At 35.5% G+C, this 17,549-nt stretch overlaps 1 protein-coding gene across 2 annotated transcripts in view; it reads right to left on the reverse strand.

Annotated features, from left to right (window-relative positions):
* LOC133533288 (uncharacterized) overlaps positions 1-17,549 on the reverse strand; it is a 39,909-nt gene that overhangs the window by 9,310 nt on the left and 13,050 nt on the right. The window contains exon 1 of one of the 2 annotated variants that reach the window (XM_061872254.1): positions 8,149-8,364. The exons of the other annotated variant lie outside the window; for it this stretch is intronic. The gene's annotated coding sequence lies outside the window, so the exon portion shown is untranslated. Of the gene's footprint in view, positions 1-8,148; positions 8,365-17,549 lie in introns of those variants that run through there. 2 annotated transcript variants of the gene reach the window in all.

Raw genomic sequence — 17,549 nt, forward strand, 5'->3', positions numbered from 1 at the left:
TCCACGTATACTATTTTGATCATGATAGGTTAACTCACTAATGACTTTTTTCCAACAAACTTCTCTTCTTATTAAAAGATCGTAAGTGCCGGGAAGATACGTCCTTTTGTTGGTATGGTTTTTAGGGTTTTTATATTGTATGTAGGTAAGGAACCCTCCGTTATGCGTGGCCCGATACGCACTTGGCCGATTATCATTCGACGAACGAAGAGGACATGCCCGAAGGTCCATTAGACATAGGCAGTAGGCAGTCCAGGGTAAAATATCGATGCAATAAATATTTATTGTTAAATCGGTTGGTTTTATCATACAGGTTTTTATTTTCAAAATAAATTATTTTTATTTATTTTACCTACATTTAAAACGACTATATATTTTTATAACAATTTGGAAAAATGACTGGTGTCCTACCCGGGGGCTTACGTCTAAGATAAACGGCCGCGAGTGATATGAAACTTAATCCCCGAATGCAGTTGCCAAATTATTTGGGTAAAATGGGATTTAATCGTGGATATTCGCGGTGCTTTATATTACCGACATTATTGGGAAAATTCTACTCTTAGCATTCGGAATTTTGTTTATTTAAGATTCTCGGGAAATTCCGTGTAGAACAACAATATGTTTATTTACCTACTTTAGTGTTCGTGGGACAACAATATGTTTATTTACCTACTTTAGTGTTCGTGGGAGTAATACCTATGTGTCTAGGCTCGAGATAAGCAGAGATAGCAAAGAACCTAAACTAAACCACCTATTTACGTCGTATCTTGGCGTAACGTGATTAGAGTAGTAATTGATTTTTCATTGTTATTAAATGCACTCATAATTGCTCTATCCGATTAATCTGCTTTTATAGCCTTTTTAATTTATTCAGTACTTCCTGAGGACGTACGTTATATGGACATTATAATACTACACTTTTACTGTCTAAGACGACCGGTTTGGCCTAGTGGGTAGTGACTCTGCCTACGAAGCTGATGGTCCCGGGTTCAAATCCTGGCAAGGGCATGTATTTGTGTGATGAGCATGGATTCCTGAGTCATGGGTGTTTTCTATGTATTTAAGTATTTATAAAATATTTATATATTATATATATCGTTGTCTAAGTACCCTCAACACAAGCCTTATTGAGCTTACTGTGGGACTTAGTCAATTTGTGTAATAATGTCCTATAATATTTATTTATTTTATTTATTAAAAAAAAGTAATTAGTGTAATTACCTACATCATAATTCCTAATGATTAACAGTGAAATTATGATGTATAAGTATAATACTATGTTAATACTAAACTTCATTCCTGACAAAAAAATATGAGTTCCTATTGACTTTCTTTACCTATGTGTTATTTATAGATATGTGTGATTTTATTCGTTTAACTGCGTGTTGGAATCAAACTGTTAATTGAGAAATCCATTGGCCTAATTTCGTTGAGGTAATTTACGAGTCGATGCACAAATGAATTTTAAATGGATCTACTTAAGCTTAATGGGGTTTATGGGTACCATGAGTGCAAGTACATACGTCTAGCGCTTCGCACATTGCCCAGGATGCGGGTTTCCGGGCACTCATTGATTTTCAAATAAAATTAAAATTTCAAACTGAAATGTGAGTAATCGTATCGTTTGCGGCGGCATTCAAGCCTGGATCCTTACCTGAAACAAATAGAAGTGATTGTAAGTTTTAGTATTGAAATCAAACATAGCAATTTTATGTTTGTAACTGTTTAAATGAGACAATAAAACTATTGTGTCAGTGTGATACGGGTACTAGTTTAGTACAATGGCTGTGGGTGGGTAATTTGTAGAAAAGGTTGGCTTATAGTATAGGGAATGTTTGATGTGCAGCAGCGCAGGAGACCCTGCTCGCGCGCAGCGGCCGTGTCGGCGCAGCGGCGCGTGAGCATCAACCATTGCTCACATCGCTCCAAAACAAAAGACCATGTGGTTTGAAAAGCTACCATCATATTTTAAACTTAATTCCGACACCACAATGATTGCAATTGCAACCTCTTAAATTCATAATTAGGATGCATTTATGTTGTGAAGGTCGGACATGACAATGCTATCCAGCTATTCTGGCACTTATCCAAAAAACTTTTCAACACACAATTTGAATTGTATAAAACCAGTTAACATAAACAAAATGGTGTGTAGGTACCATAATACGTGTGTGTACATGTTAAATATAATATTTTTAACGTTTTAAGTTTCATATAAGTTTAGTTTTTAAATAAACTACATTTGTTGTTGACATATGTCGTAAAATCACCACGTAAGTTTATTAGCAGGTATTAAGGTATATGTGATTATTAAAAAATACTTTTAAATAAGGCTGACAGATAGAGCGCTTACCAAAGTTCTTGTCAGCTACTAAATCAGTTGCAATAGTAAATCCAATCTACGATAGATATAAATATGTTGATGTCATCATGAGTTCAAGTTACGCTACAAAACGGCCTGAACTATATTAGGCGAAAGGTGAATCAAAATAAGTTGCTAAACTCGCTTGGAGTCGCCGACCTTTCGACACGGAAGCGACGTGTCCGTTCTTAACCTTCAGATGTGTAGCCGGAGGCTTGCCGATGCCTGCGATTCGGCGACCAGGGCCGCACGTACCGCAGAGCTTAGGATTACATGACGAATGACAAAGCGGTATTATGTCATTTAAATCATTTGTGCGGCCAATGTCACGCTATGTGTGAAACTAAGTAGGTGCCAAGTTAACTACTCATTACAAGATTGTTGGATTATTTAACTTTTGCGGCCTAGGAAGCGAAAACTAGGGCTGGGCAGTGGGCACTGTTACCCACTGCTTAGGATTAGGATAACATCATGACTGACGAAGCGTATTACGAGTACCTATATCATTTACTTCACTACAATTTCATGTCAATATTTAAAAGCTGACATATAAATACATCTTGACTCTTGAGCTTTCCATTTTACCTTAGTTGTTATTTTAGGTATTTGTTGTAGACGAAGTTGATAAATGTATTTGTATAATGGTATCGTACTGTATAGGTTGACCTCTACATTACGTAGTGGCTTATCTGCAGATAGCCAGTAGGTATATTAAATTCTGTCTGAATTGCATGAAACAATATAACAACACGTTGGATCGTCCTTTTACCTAAAACTAACAATGTCTACTTTTGAGTCTTATAAATGTAAGGGGTGAAAATAGGGTGGTTACAGTGACCGTGCTTTTGCCGTATTGCTATTCATTCTGCTGAGCACATCGCTAGAGTGGCATACCAATGACATCATTACATGTAATGAATTCAGCATGGCAATACGTTTATAATATGTAGGCCCCACTTTCACTTAATTTGTATTTGTATGGTCACCAAAGTGTCGTACAGTGCTCAATGTGCAGTAGAATTCCACTGCGGTGTAATCGCATATCGCAAATAGTAATATGTAGATAAGTATTCCATTTTAGAACGGACGAGAAGGAGTTATGCAAAAAAAAATGTAGCAGTTTTTGCTAACGGAATTAAATACAACTCAAATTACTTTGACGTAAGCGTAATCGCCATTGGGAAAAACGTGGAAATAATATTATTATAAAGGATAAGTATAATATTGTTGCGATATTCATTGCTGAATACTATTATTTATACTGTGATACTATTATAATGATTTCCTTTCATACATGATGTTGGTGAAAAGTAGTTTGTTTTCACTTTAATCAAATATATACCGCCATTTGGTATTTGTACAAGTGGCGCAGCAGCGGCATTATGGCAGATAGGTTAAGATACAATAACAGTAACACGCCAAAGTAGGCACAAGCTGGTTCAATATGGCAAAACAAATAAAAACACGATTCACACACGCCAAAGACAAAGCAATTTGCAGCGTGCTATATCGACTGAAAATGATAATTTGTAACGTTATCATTTTTTCCAGGAAAAATATCTTTCAGGTCTCGTATACATGGTGTAGCACGATAAACCCGAAAGATTTTAATAGAGTCCAGCAGCGGAAGCACCTCGGAAGCACGGTCGTATTTTTATCACTTGTCACTATGCCTGTCACGTTCTAACATGTAAGTGCGAAAGAGACAGGCATAGTAACAAGTGATAAAAATGAGACCGTGCTACAGCTGCAGTGGCAGCATGGTTCTATTTTTATCGCTTGTCACTATGCCTGTCACTTTCTCACTAACATACTTGTTAGAACGTGACAGGTATGGTAACAAATGATAAACAGCCGACCATCTTAGCCCTACTGCTCATCACATTTTAATACTAAAATGTCATTCTGGAATTCGCCAAGTTTCAGAGTTAATACCAATTACAATACACGGTATACATATATGTATACTATATAGACTATTAAGTACCTACATTTATGCCTATCATGCAATCGATATTTGATCTAAGAAAACATAATTCACAAGTAGACTGCATGCTTCGTAATGGTTGGTATCATGACTATGATGATGTGTACTTATCTGTATATCAGGGTTTTCTTGATGAATGATAAACAAATATTTTTCTATATAGCGGTAATCTAATAATGCGACTGAAGATAGGAAACAAATACAGGAGTAATATTTATATTTTTGATTAGGTATAAACACTTAAATGTACGTACCAAAATTGTGTATACAATTTATTTTGGATTGGAGTATCGGAGCACATTTCGAGTTAAAAAAAGAATAAGATGTTCTTCAAATAACTTATAATACTTAATAATACTTTTAGCATTTTGCATAAAATAGGTAGTCTAGGTTTAATTAATTTACCATAGGTCCATCTGAAAGTGAAACCCTATTTGCAAAATATTAATTACATCACAGCGCGCAGTACAGCTAGGAGTACCTACATACAAACTGATTAAAAAGATACGCATATCCTTTTTTTTGTTTTTTATTTTATTTGCCAGTATAGTTTCTCAGACGATACCTATCTAAATCTAGCTCTTTTTGTCCCAACACATGATGACATTTAAGTGTTAGAGGTACTTTCCCCTCTTTGTGTTTTGACCTTGAACCTAATTCCACGCTGTTGCACCAGACGTTTACTGGAAAGTAAGAAACTTTTCTAAATGTTAATTTAAACTACAGGGTTTGTAGGTATATCTATACGTATGACTCGTGACTGTAAGAGAAAGTGGAAATGACTTCAAACTCAATTGTCATCGTCTCTTTTGATCGTTGAAAAAGAATGTCAATGGAAAATACAATACAATAGTGAATTTCCTACTTTTCGGAGCAAATTGCGTGAAGCTCATTCCCTGGAGGCATATTGCGAAACGTAAAACACGATACTAATTTGATATAAATAATAGCATGTTTATCTAGCGAGCGGGATACACTGATATCGGTATCAAATTAACATTATATTCAACATTTCTGAACACGCCTCCCTGTTGGCAACATTTCCGCTTGCCGCACTCAAGGAGACTTTCCATAGGCAAATGTCGACACTCGATGCGATTAAAATCTAATACAGTTTTATCAAACTAATTGTTGTTGACAGATAAAGTACTTCTTACTAAACAAGTACTTAATAATAGGTATTCCGGGTGAAATGTTGAACCTGGTTTAAAATCTACCATTCCGGCTCCGGCCTAAACGTATAATGGATTTAAAGCTGATTTATTTCATTCATGCTCTTAAAAACGGAGCTATTTAGAGCAAAATCTCTATTTCAGTTGAGAAAATTATTTTTTTGTTGTTTTGAGTTTTGAAACTTTTTAAATACACAATTGGATTCCGAAAAGATATGGTACGATATGTATAGACTGTTATTGAAAATAGATATGTATATTATAAAATCATAAATGAGTTAAATACATAAGCGCCTCGTACGTGCACTCGTGCAGTACTTAAAAATAATGAAAATAATCCTCTAAAGCAAAACCATTTCATCGCCAGGTGGTTGAATGCCTGCAGTAATCGATATCTCAAAGTGGTTCCTCACTTGCATAAGTGCGGTTGCATAAACAACCCTAACAGCCGATTCATTTGACGGCTCACAGCTCACATTATAGTCGCAGTCGTTCTTATTGAATACTAAATGCGACTTTCTAGTTAGCTAGGTAGCCCTTGCCGGTCAAGGAAGTGCAGTTAGCTATTGCATACTAACAACATTGAAGTTTTCTTAGTTAATATACATTATAAACAGGTGTAATTTAATTTATCATGATACTTTGTACAAAACAATAATCATCACTTTGGACGATAAAACATCCGTTTTAAATTTTGTTGACATTTAACTAGAAATACTTTTTAGTTTTTTTAGGTAAAATCATAAAGAACTTCGCTCAGATAAAGTCAGAAAGGAAGAGCTTCACTCTTTCAGTAAGTGTACAAACGCAAAAGTTAAAAGCGACGAATTAACTTGTAGACGGACTTCTCCACATTGACCTTAATTAGTTCCTCCAATTCTCAGGATAATGTAGCAAACTACTTAAAAATGTAGACAATTTTGAGAAGATAATTATGCATGTGTACTGAAGATTACAACTGAGGTCTCTTTACGCTTTATTTAATTAACTGTTGTAATTGTATATGACGGCTTTATCGATAGCTATTGTTTTTGATGTCAGTTTTGCTGACGTTTGCTCCCACGTGTCGGTGCTGGATTTGTATGGACCGCGTCTACTGCTTCATCCGTGCCTTATCGTGCTGCTTACAGGACACAGTTGCACAAACAGACAACAATTAAACGGTTCTATTATTGTGTAACATAATGTGGTTATTTGTTTCTCGAGATGTGGAAAGCGCATGTCATACGATACCGTTGATGATACAGGAAAACTTATTGACTTATTTTAGCTCTGGTAGGTTCTGTGATACCTACTTGCCATCAGGATATAATTAACGTTACAATACCTATAAGGAAACCAACCTTGTGGCATAATTTTTGTTGCATTGAAATGCGGATCTATTAACCCGGATCCAACTCTATATGAAATACGTACCTACAGGATTTGAGGAGAGGATCAAATACAATAGGGACACAAAGTCTTTTCTCTATTACTGAGAATGTCAAGAAGATATTATAATTGCAATTAGGCATTGTAATTTTAATGTATATTTGTTTTTATTAATTTATATTTTGTCTAAATAATTTTATCAAAATTGCTATAATATTAATGATTGTGTAATTATGGATCGCATGTATCTGAAATAAAGAAAATTTATTTTTATTTTTTTTATTTTTATTATTGTCGATACTGTTAAATGAATTCGTGAACATTATGGTAAAAAACTTAAATATGATCCACCAATGATCGTTAAGCGTATTGCTGTAAGTACATATGAGAGGTTGAATACATAAGAAAATAATGCCCATCCAGAATGCATGGGCATAAACTGTAGTACTAAATTATTTTAAGTACTTCATTGTCTACTGGTAATTTGGTAATAAAAAAAAAAAAGAAATGCCATCTTATTATGACATATTTCATAACTGTTACACAATTCTTCGAAAGGTCTACCTCATATTCTGATCTCAGATAACAATTAAAGTATTATTTATATTGAGACCCGGTAAAAAAGTTAAGTGAGTCACACACCATTTTCAACGCAAAGTTTTCGTGATTCATCCGCGCGTTCGTTACGAAGAAGTATGATGCTGTATGGCTGTATAAATGGCAGTTTCTCTTTTTACCTAAATCCTGCGACGTGAATTATTCATATATTTTCACTTTACATAATCAATAATCATCCTTGCCGATTACTTCTTATGAAAGGTGGACTATATGCACAGTCTAGGAACTTCATTTCCAACCCCCCTAAGGTTCAATATCGTACAGCAAACTGTCACCACAAGAGATGTAGTTTTTTTTTAAATTAGAAAAAAAAGGTAAACAATCTAGACTTATCTTTTAATTGATCCTAACGACTATAGAAAAAAAAAAAACATTTTTTCCGGTGCTCCCGGAGTCACTTAACCCGTAAATGATTGCAGGCGACTAAAAAAACACCCTATACTTAGACTTAATTAACTATGTAGGTAATTTAATAATTGATATTGTATTAACTAATAATTAATATAATTGATAATTGCATGATCTGTAATTTTACTGTCCCTCGTAAGGAAATGAGAGGATAAAGTTATACAAGTAAGTAAGTAGGTTAAGCACATGAGAGATAGCTACAATAACTCTATAAAATTAATAATTAATACCTGGAGACAGCCGAGACGGAAGATCAGATATCCTCGAAATTTTGAAGCCGGCTGAAACACACGCACTCAAAACTTTATTTAAACTAATCACAAATCGTGGAAAAAGCTATAAAGTATTGACGTCAAAGCACTTAATATTATTGTCCGTTATCAGTTATCAGGTTTAATTGTTATGATAAGGTCGCGTCCGCTCGTGGTGGCGGATGGGCTACGTGTGTCGTGTGGTGTGTGGCCGCCGGTACTCTACGACATGTGTGACGCGACGGCGGGTGACGTAGCGAGCGACCAGACGGTGTATTCCGTTCCCGTTTATTGAACCGAAGGATTTCCCATACCAATTCTCTTGTTACACTTTGTTTAGTTTTCATTTACTTGGAAATTGAGTTACAATTTCAATAAAGTGATCGTTATACAACCGTACCGTAGATAAAAAAAATGTCTAAACGGGCCACATGCCACATGGGATGTCAGCAACGTCTTTGTTACCATGTATTATAAATAGGTACTGTTCTAATTGATACAAGATATGGATGGAGTGGCTTCTAGAATTTTGCATTACAATTACACAATGATTTTAGAAGATTAGGGGATTACCATCGGCTTTCAACTATAACACTTTATAAACGTAATTAACTGTAATTAAACATGAGATTGCTTGTAAACAATGGCATCATAAAAAAGTGTTTTTCCCGTAAAATCTGTCTACGTCGTTAAATCGTCTTTCCACGTTTCAACTGAAATCAAGCCGGGCTCCATATGTTCTGAATGACGTATCTTTAAAACTTATACGTAATTATAAGTAACTGCTCCCTAACTGAAATACCTCTCCACGTCATAAGTCTATGTCTAATATATGGTGTTTTGGAACGAGTGGGTGGGAATTGGGTCAGACCAAGCTGAAAAGGTTGACCTTTTTTGGCGTCACCGCGTGAATTTATAAGGGGTTGTTGACGTAGATAACTATCAACTAACACAGTCGATGCCAAGGGAATCCCTCGTTTGCTTGAAGATTTAATTTATGATTTAATAGTGGAGTTTCCTTAAAGATAATCGTATGAGCAATTACAATCGTATGTGCTAATTACACAGATACTACACCTTGTAAAACAAAGTCCCCCGCCGTATACGTTTGTACGTTCGCGATAATCTCAAAAACTACTAAACGGATATTGATGCGGTTTTCACCTTAGATTTTCAAGAATGTTGATTCTTGAAAAATCTTTTGGTGTATAATCTGTTAACCCGTGCGAATCCGAGACGGGTCATTAGTAATCTATAATTTGTGAATATTGAAGAGGAAAAGTTGGCTTTACTTAGGTGTCGAGGTGACCTTATGTGGAATGTTGATAAAACGGTCATTGTCCTTAGGTATGCACGTATTGCTTTTTGGTGAACGATCTTAAAATCAAAGGGTTTACTTAGTCAATAGACAGGTACGACAAAGGATATCAGTAGTGCTGGATGTGGCGCACACTATCAGGACGTTTGTTGTACATGTATTCACATTGGTATAAATGACGGATATACATAATAATCCTCAACGACCACAACTTACGCCGATAGCATTGCCCCCAACGTCAGGATACCAGTTTTCCCTGTGCAATGTTTCATCTGTTTTCCTTTACCATTTACGAGTATAAACGAGTTATTTCCTTTTACATTTAGTTTTTGTTTCGTTCAATCAATTGTTTTTTATTGTAGATAGCGTTATTATTGTGATGAAACTTTCTTTTTCATAATTTAAATTGTATTTTTTACAGAAACATGCATTGAATTTCTACAGTCTAATTTTAATAACCTAATTTCCGCAAGGCACAGGCTTAATATTTATATATATTAAAACGATTCACATGCGTATTTCAAGTCGAAAAGCTCGACATATTTTACTCCCTACGCCAACGCGAGCTCTCGATGAAGTCTGAATGGACTGGAATGAAGAAGATCTGGAATGACATCCGCGATGCTGGGTCCTTCCACACAAAGCGAGATGACATTCACAATTCACAATGCCGTAGTTTAAGGACGTACCCGGGTCCAAACATATTACTTACCCAATAGGTATTGGTTATGAATAAATATTACAACATATCTACTTCTATGAAAAAGTCTACATTTTAATTGGTCGAAGCCAGTACAGACACACAAAGGATTTTATCAGTTATGTCTGCCCATACGACCGCCCACTGAACCGCTGGAAAACTAACAAAGTAAAATGAAAACATAAATAAACCAATACCATTTTAATTCCCCGATTTGAGCACTTGACGTGCGGGGCTTTTTGTAGAGCAGAATACATTATAGGTATAATCTATTTATGAATGCTAACAGCTATTACTTTCATGCCATGCCATTATTCATAAATTTAAACTGACATAGACTTAAACTACACTCACATCACATTCAGTCACCCTCCTAAAATTCAGTGACCAAAATACTTAAAATCACGTTTGTTTATATTAAAGGTCACACATGCTACAAGCTGTCTCAGTATTAATGAAAATCACAAGGATGCATGACGCGTGTATTGTATCAATTCATCGCATCTCGTAAACAGAGATTCACATTATCGAGCGTAGGCGAGAGAATCGCTCAAACGCACCAGTCGAAGTTTGTTTGTCAATAACGCGTAGTTCTTGTGGTTTTCGGGGTCCCAGTTATACTGTTCAGCCTGCGCGTACGACCCGTGTACGTTCGATAAGCAATGGAATACAAGACTAGCAGTAATTGCTCGGCGGAATTCTTCGTGTCGCTAGAAACTTCAATAGAAACTCAATTCACTATACTCCTTATCACAGTTTTAAGAGGTTAAGCGATAATTGACGGATAGGTCCTTGCGTAATGCGTATCACTGTGGTAATATTTGTAGGTCATTAGTCATTAGTAGCGTAAATAATCTCGATTCTCTTTTGCCGTTGACATTTAAACTAAGTAATCAATCAGTCATCAATTAGTTACTAAACAAGTTCAATGTAGCACAACCAGAAGTAGCGAAAAGTTGGTTGCTTAATAAACCGGACCGGAAATCGCGCCCTCGCACGTTGACATGGCATCGATCTAGTAAATCTGACCTTTGCTCGCACAATATTTTTTGCACACTGCAGTCATATTCTATTTCAAAGACGTCGGGCCGATTACGGATAAGGCGTTAACTCGGATTATTTACGTGCAAATCTGTCTTAATAATATATATAGTCGCTCTAATAAAATTATCGCCTTAGCTTCCGTGAGGCTGGAAATAGCCGCTAAATTTGTAAATGCCGTTGTGCTAATGTACGAGGCACACCTGATTGCGTTGCATTCTATTTATGCCTCGACGTTGTGATGCTTGCTTGTCATTTAAGCCAGTTCACACGCAGAAGAAAGACAAAAGACGATAAAATGGGGTTGGTTATTTATTTCATGCCAATTTGATATTAATGACGAGATACCTATGTATATGTAGACATACAAATTTGAAATATACATTTAACACATTTTGCGGAAACTACTACTACTGTTGCTACTGCAAGTATACCCTTTAATGACATATATGTTTCGGGTAATTTTAGAAGAGCCTTTTGGGTAAAGTCCGAATTTAAGTAAGACAGACAGAGACCTGTGTGTAACTACGACACTTATTCAGAACCACTGTAAGGACAAGTAAGGTAAATAGATAAAAAAATGTACCTCTAGTAATAAGTTAACCATATATTTTTATTATCGACATCAGTTATTCATATTGAGAAACTTCCAGATGACCTACAATTATTTTGGTCAGCGGACGACGTGACGAGGGCTTCGACCGCTGAAACTTCGACAACATTTACAAGTTTTAAAGCTACAATATTGTACAGAATAGACCATTGTGAATTAAAATATGTACTTATTTAACGCAGGTTTATATCCGGTACGTTACCCATTGCGTGAATAATCGGTCAACAGCATTGATTAGGGCTATTGATTTGTTCTTCATATCAACTGTATCTAGACACCTCATTTGTTTTAATACTTAGGTATTGTGCTTTTTTTAAAACTGATAGCTCGAAACAAGTCACAGAGAAAAAAAAATCCTTTAAACCATGTATGTTATAACAATGAGCAAAGATGTCATTATGGTGAACGTTTGACATCCTAATTTAATATTGATGTCTAAAAGTGGAAGCCTGGCAAAACTACTTAATAAGAATAGTAGTTATCTCTTCTCTATATCTATCTGTACAGCCCATATTCACTAACTGTTGAATGTTGAATACACATATAGGCATATTTCATCTGTCTGACCATCGAGGCGGTAGCCTAAACCGTAATCCTTATGGCGATAATGGTCTTTTTAATTTTGATTGTTTTTTTGTATTTTACCAATATTGAATGAGGTGAAAATACCAATAGTGATCGCTATGTTGATTTATTGGCGAAAGATTAATTATTTAGATCAATATATATGTATCAGATCAGGCGATATTTATTTGCTTTAGCTACTAAGTATAACGTTTTACCGCTTAACTAAGTCAAACATCTTGGTCAGATCAAGTTGTTTGTCGATGTTCTATGTAATCTGCATAAATTATATGCATTTAAAGTAAATAGTTAATTTTAATTTATACAAAATATATTATACCATTGCAATAATGTATCCAAATCATAAAGCATATTGACAAACAGAGTTATATCTTCCGATTGATAGAGAAATACGCATGGCATACGAATACGTGTGGTGTTAGGTTAGCTAGATCATAACGGCTCAAACGACTACAGATTACGAATTATAACATCGTTTATGTTAAATAACGGATCTCAGTAATTGTGTTTGCCACATAAAAGAGATAATGATAATCTGCATGCCAGAGCTATTGCATGAAATGGTGTAGTCAGTTAAATAAGATAATTTTTAAATCGTTCGGAGGCCTTATTTCCGTTTTTCTGCCATTCTACTGTGATAAGTAATTAGTGGGAGTGCAGTTTTACAGCTAAGATTCTGGGTAATAGCCGTTAGCTAGGTGAGCAGTGAGCACGCAACGACAACTAAATATGTATAACAATATGGTTCCGTAAGTATTGTTTTACCGTATAGTTCGCGTTTTCGTGGAGGGCAATACAATATTATGTGATATAAACAAATCCAAATATTTATTAAAGCCTTTGACTGTGGATGCTGACTACGATTACTATTGACACGGTATTTCCAGTGACATAGTTTTCTGGTTAGTTTTTAGGGTTCCGTACCCGAAGGATAAAACGGGACCCTATTACTAAATTCTGCTGTCTGTCCGTCTGTGTGATTGATAGCTGTGATAGACAGACAGGTGAAATTGTCACAGATGATGAATTTCTGTTGCCGCTATAACAAAAAATACTAAAAAGTACGGAAACCTCGATGGGCGAGTCCGACTTGCACTTGTCCGGTTTTTTAGTATTCCGTACGTTGTTTGCGGAACACTTATGGGATCACTACGATCGTGCAAATCGGTTAAATGCGTTTTTCTCGGAGACCGTTTGACTTGTACGAGTAGCTAAAACTTGAAACAGTTATAGGCGTTATAGCAATTAACACCACTGACATGTAATGAAGTCAAAACCGCTTATTATTTGTCTAGGATTTGAATGGAGCTACTAGTTTGCTTGTAAAAAAAATCTTTTGTTTTCTTAGAATGTGTATAAATAAAAATGTTTCCAGTAAAAAATTGTATTTACTCGACTACATCAGAAGGAGGGTAATGTTTTTTGAGCGTGGACCTACAGCCCAAACGGCTGGACGGTTTTTGACATATGAGGTGTGGTTGAATTCGTCAGAATTGTGGTAGTGACATGAAAGTGAAAAGGGGGGGGGGGGAGATTTTTTTCTTTCTTACTATAACAATATGGGTCGCAGATATAAGTAAAAAGTCCGGAGTTTTTCTTTGTTTTAATAATAGTTTCAGTTTAATGTTACAGAAAATTAAACTAATTTTAAACTTGATGTTCGTTTCTTATTTTCTGATATATCTGGATATTTATTTTTAGACATTATATAGAGGATATTCACAGTCATTTGGTATAAAAATTTGGACTAATCCATTCAATCATTTTCAATTTAGAGCCTTTAATCTACTCAAAGCCCTTTCATTTGGTAGATTACGAGTACATGGTTGGAGAAAAAAGCGTGAATACTATACCGAATGCATTACCATATTTACCCATATCCGAGATGACATGATTGATACTATAATAATATGAGCTTGAAGAACAGAGTCCAGTCTTAAAGCAGTTGACTCAAAGGTCTCGAGTAATCAGCCCTACCTAACAAAATACTCAAAGAAACCAACCCTCAATATCAGTATATCTAAACTACACCCAATTAAGAAACTAAGGTTTCGTTTGAATAACTTGGTTGTTTAACATTCACTTTAATGAGTATTAAATCGATCCAGTACTTGACGTCACGGTATAATGAATACATTTATCCCGCACTACACAATAAATTATATCATGGATAGGGATGTTTTACAATGATAACGCCCTGCATTAGCAATCTAGTGCATAAAATTTCTATGAGAAAGATATTTTATGTTTTTTTATTTATTTTAATTCTATATTAATTTAACCAGTATTTTATTTTATTTTATGTATGTTAGTTATAAGATGTAATGTTTTGAAAAGACGTGTCCCGCCGAGTTTCTTGCCGGTCTCATATTGAGATGGGATGTGGGAAGGGATTTAAATCTTCTCGGGCCAGAGGTGTAGGGTTAGAGCCGGCGGCGTAGCTTTACTTGACGTTCATAAGCGCATTGTATTGCCTACTTAGAAAAAAAAACTATCTTTATCTTTAATTGTCCTGGAAATGAATCAATAGTTGTACTATATTTTGTGCACGAGTTGCACAAAAAGGTTATTGTTTTAGTTACCTATAGGTTGTGAACCATGTTAACCGTGATTGCCGCTTGACAGACCCAGGTCAATCGATAGACGAGTTAGTTTCATTAAACATGTATCAACAAAGTAGTTCATTATTCAGAGTCGGATTTGTCGAACGGTGGACATCGTACTATCAAATATATTGGCAGTAAGCCTTTTGAATTCCTTTCTTAATCGTTTTCGATATGATATCTATTACTCTATTTTGTGGCATTGAATAGTGATTATAGAAGTGCTATACTTTATTAAATTAGAAGCTCAATATCGATCACGATCACTTATAAACATTCTTATTATCGACGGTTGGATACCACAAAATAATTAAAATCTAACCGATTGATTTACAGAAACAGTATAAAAAAACATTACTGTCTCATAACTAAGACATTCAGCGACTTCTTAGACGGTACATACACAAATACACGTAAAAACATCGGGTACTCTCTCCGTCAGTCGTATCAAAGGACAATAAGTAATATGCGAGGCAAATATTAAGCTATTTGTAATAAAAATGTGACAAGGTGAAATCACAAACTGTAGTAAAAAAGTCAATATTCATTTACTGTTTGCCTAATAAATCGATGTGTTAAATAGTACACCATATAAAAAAAAATTGTTTACCTACCATGTATCGTCAAGTAGCGGGTGACCACCTGTCCGGATAATACATAGTATAAATAGTTATCATTTAAGTTGTAATTATTTGTATAATGATGGTCACTTTTTGCGAAAAACGTCGCGCGAGATACACTACGTTTTCTGAAAAATACGATCATAGAGTAAAGTTAGAACACCGCTCCAGGGGGGGTCCGATCTCAGCCATTAAAGTGCTATTCAGAATTATGTACCTAAAGTAAACTGATGTTTGCGGACTGGATTACCGCCTTATGGAATTAAGGCCCTGTAGGTTCGGGTTCTTCTCTCACTCTCACTGAGCGTAAGCTAGAGCGAGATGGATGTGCGTGCTCGGGACCGCGGATATCATGTTTTTTTAATTTTAATTTGTTATGACAAAAAAAAATCCATGAATTTCCTGAATAAAATTGCGCATCTTTAGAAACAATTTTCATGTTATTAGCTTTTAAACCATGCTCGTGATTCTTTTCTATCGAGCGAAAGTCAAAAAATCAGGGTGCGTAGCCAACATTCCAATCGTTTACGCTCCGTAGCGAACGAAATACAACTGTCACTGTCGCTACGCTACAGAACGTTAAGGATTGGCATTTTGGCTAAGCACCCAGGATTCGAATCAATGAAATCACAAGAGAAAATTCTCAAGACTACTAATTAATTTTTTGGCAAGCGTATTGTGATATAAAAAACCGGTACGATTTATCAAAAACTCCGCTCTCTGAACCCACGACACCTTAATGTCACGTTTATTGTCATGTTCCTATCTATTCCCACTCGAGAAAAAAAGTCAGAAGCAGAAAATGTTGTAAGTATCTAACTTCTGTCAGTTTCATGAATTCTGATTATCACTTTAGGTAATACAACGTTATGTATCTACATGAAAATAGCGCCAAAATTACCTAATTTTTATCGCCTGTCACGTTCTAACAAGTTTGCAAGTGCGAAAGTGACAGGCATAGTGACAAGCGATAAAAATGCAATCATGCTGCTACCGCAAAAAAAACTACGGAACCCTAAAAAGCAGAAATAAGTGGGTTGAAAATGTGTTAAAATGGTTACAATGCCGGTGATTGCCAGTCGGACTTCGTATATGTGAAGTTTAACGCTAATTAAACGCTTCAAAGTCATACGCCACAGTTTTAGCACCTTTGTTAGAATTAAATAAAGAATTTTAGGTCAGGCCTGAGAACTGGATGTCCGTTTACTACGTAAACTATAAAGCTAATCCGAGATGAATGTATGTGGGTCGGTAATGCTGCAATCTGCAGCTTCGCGTATGTAGTAGTGTACTGACTGTTACACATTAGTAGGTGAGCGTGGCCGAGTCGCGTTCTCAGCCCATCCTGATGATATTGTGATGTCAAGATTCGTAACTGGACTATTCCATAAAACAAAGGTAGATTGTCTAATCGTAAGGTTTCGTCTATTATTTATTTTTTAATACAGTTGCTCAAAAAGTGCTACTTTACGTAGCTGTTTAGCGTGGTTTTCGCGAACTGGTGCTTTTCGCTTTTCCAATTTTTTTTAATTTATAATATACGTATAAGTCCGAAAATAAGTCAAATTTGATCAGTCGATAGTAATCTATTTTTTGTGTTATAAGTGTAAACTGGTTTATAACTAGTAAAACTAGATTTCTACTGTTTGATTCATAATGATTCACTTCACGGTTTGAATTCATAATGTTCGATAAAATTGTGTTGTGTGGGAACACGAATTAATAAACTTGTGGGAAGTACAAGAATTCTCTTGCTGAATTACGGTTATCAGTCTATTGTGTTAGTGCAACCGGATCTTATTTTGGTTTGCTTTAGCTTTCGCTTAGCTCGTACTCTTCGGGCAAATATCGAGAGCTGGGAGGTCAAACCCGATAAATCTAAATATTTTCATTCAAATTG

The sequence above is a fragment of the Cydia pomonella genome, unplaced genomic scaffold (assembly GCF_033807575.1).
Source record: "Cydia pomonella isolate Wapato2018A unplaced genomic scaffold, ilCydPomo1 PGA_scaffold_148, whole genome shotgun sequence".
Lineage (NCBI taxonomy): Eukaryota > Metazoa > Arthropoda > Insecta > Lepidoptera > Tortricidae > Cydia > Cydia pomonella.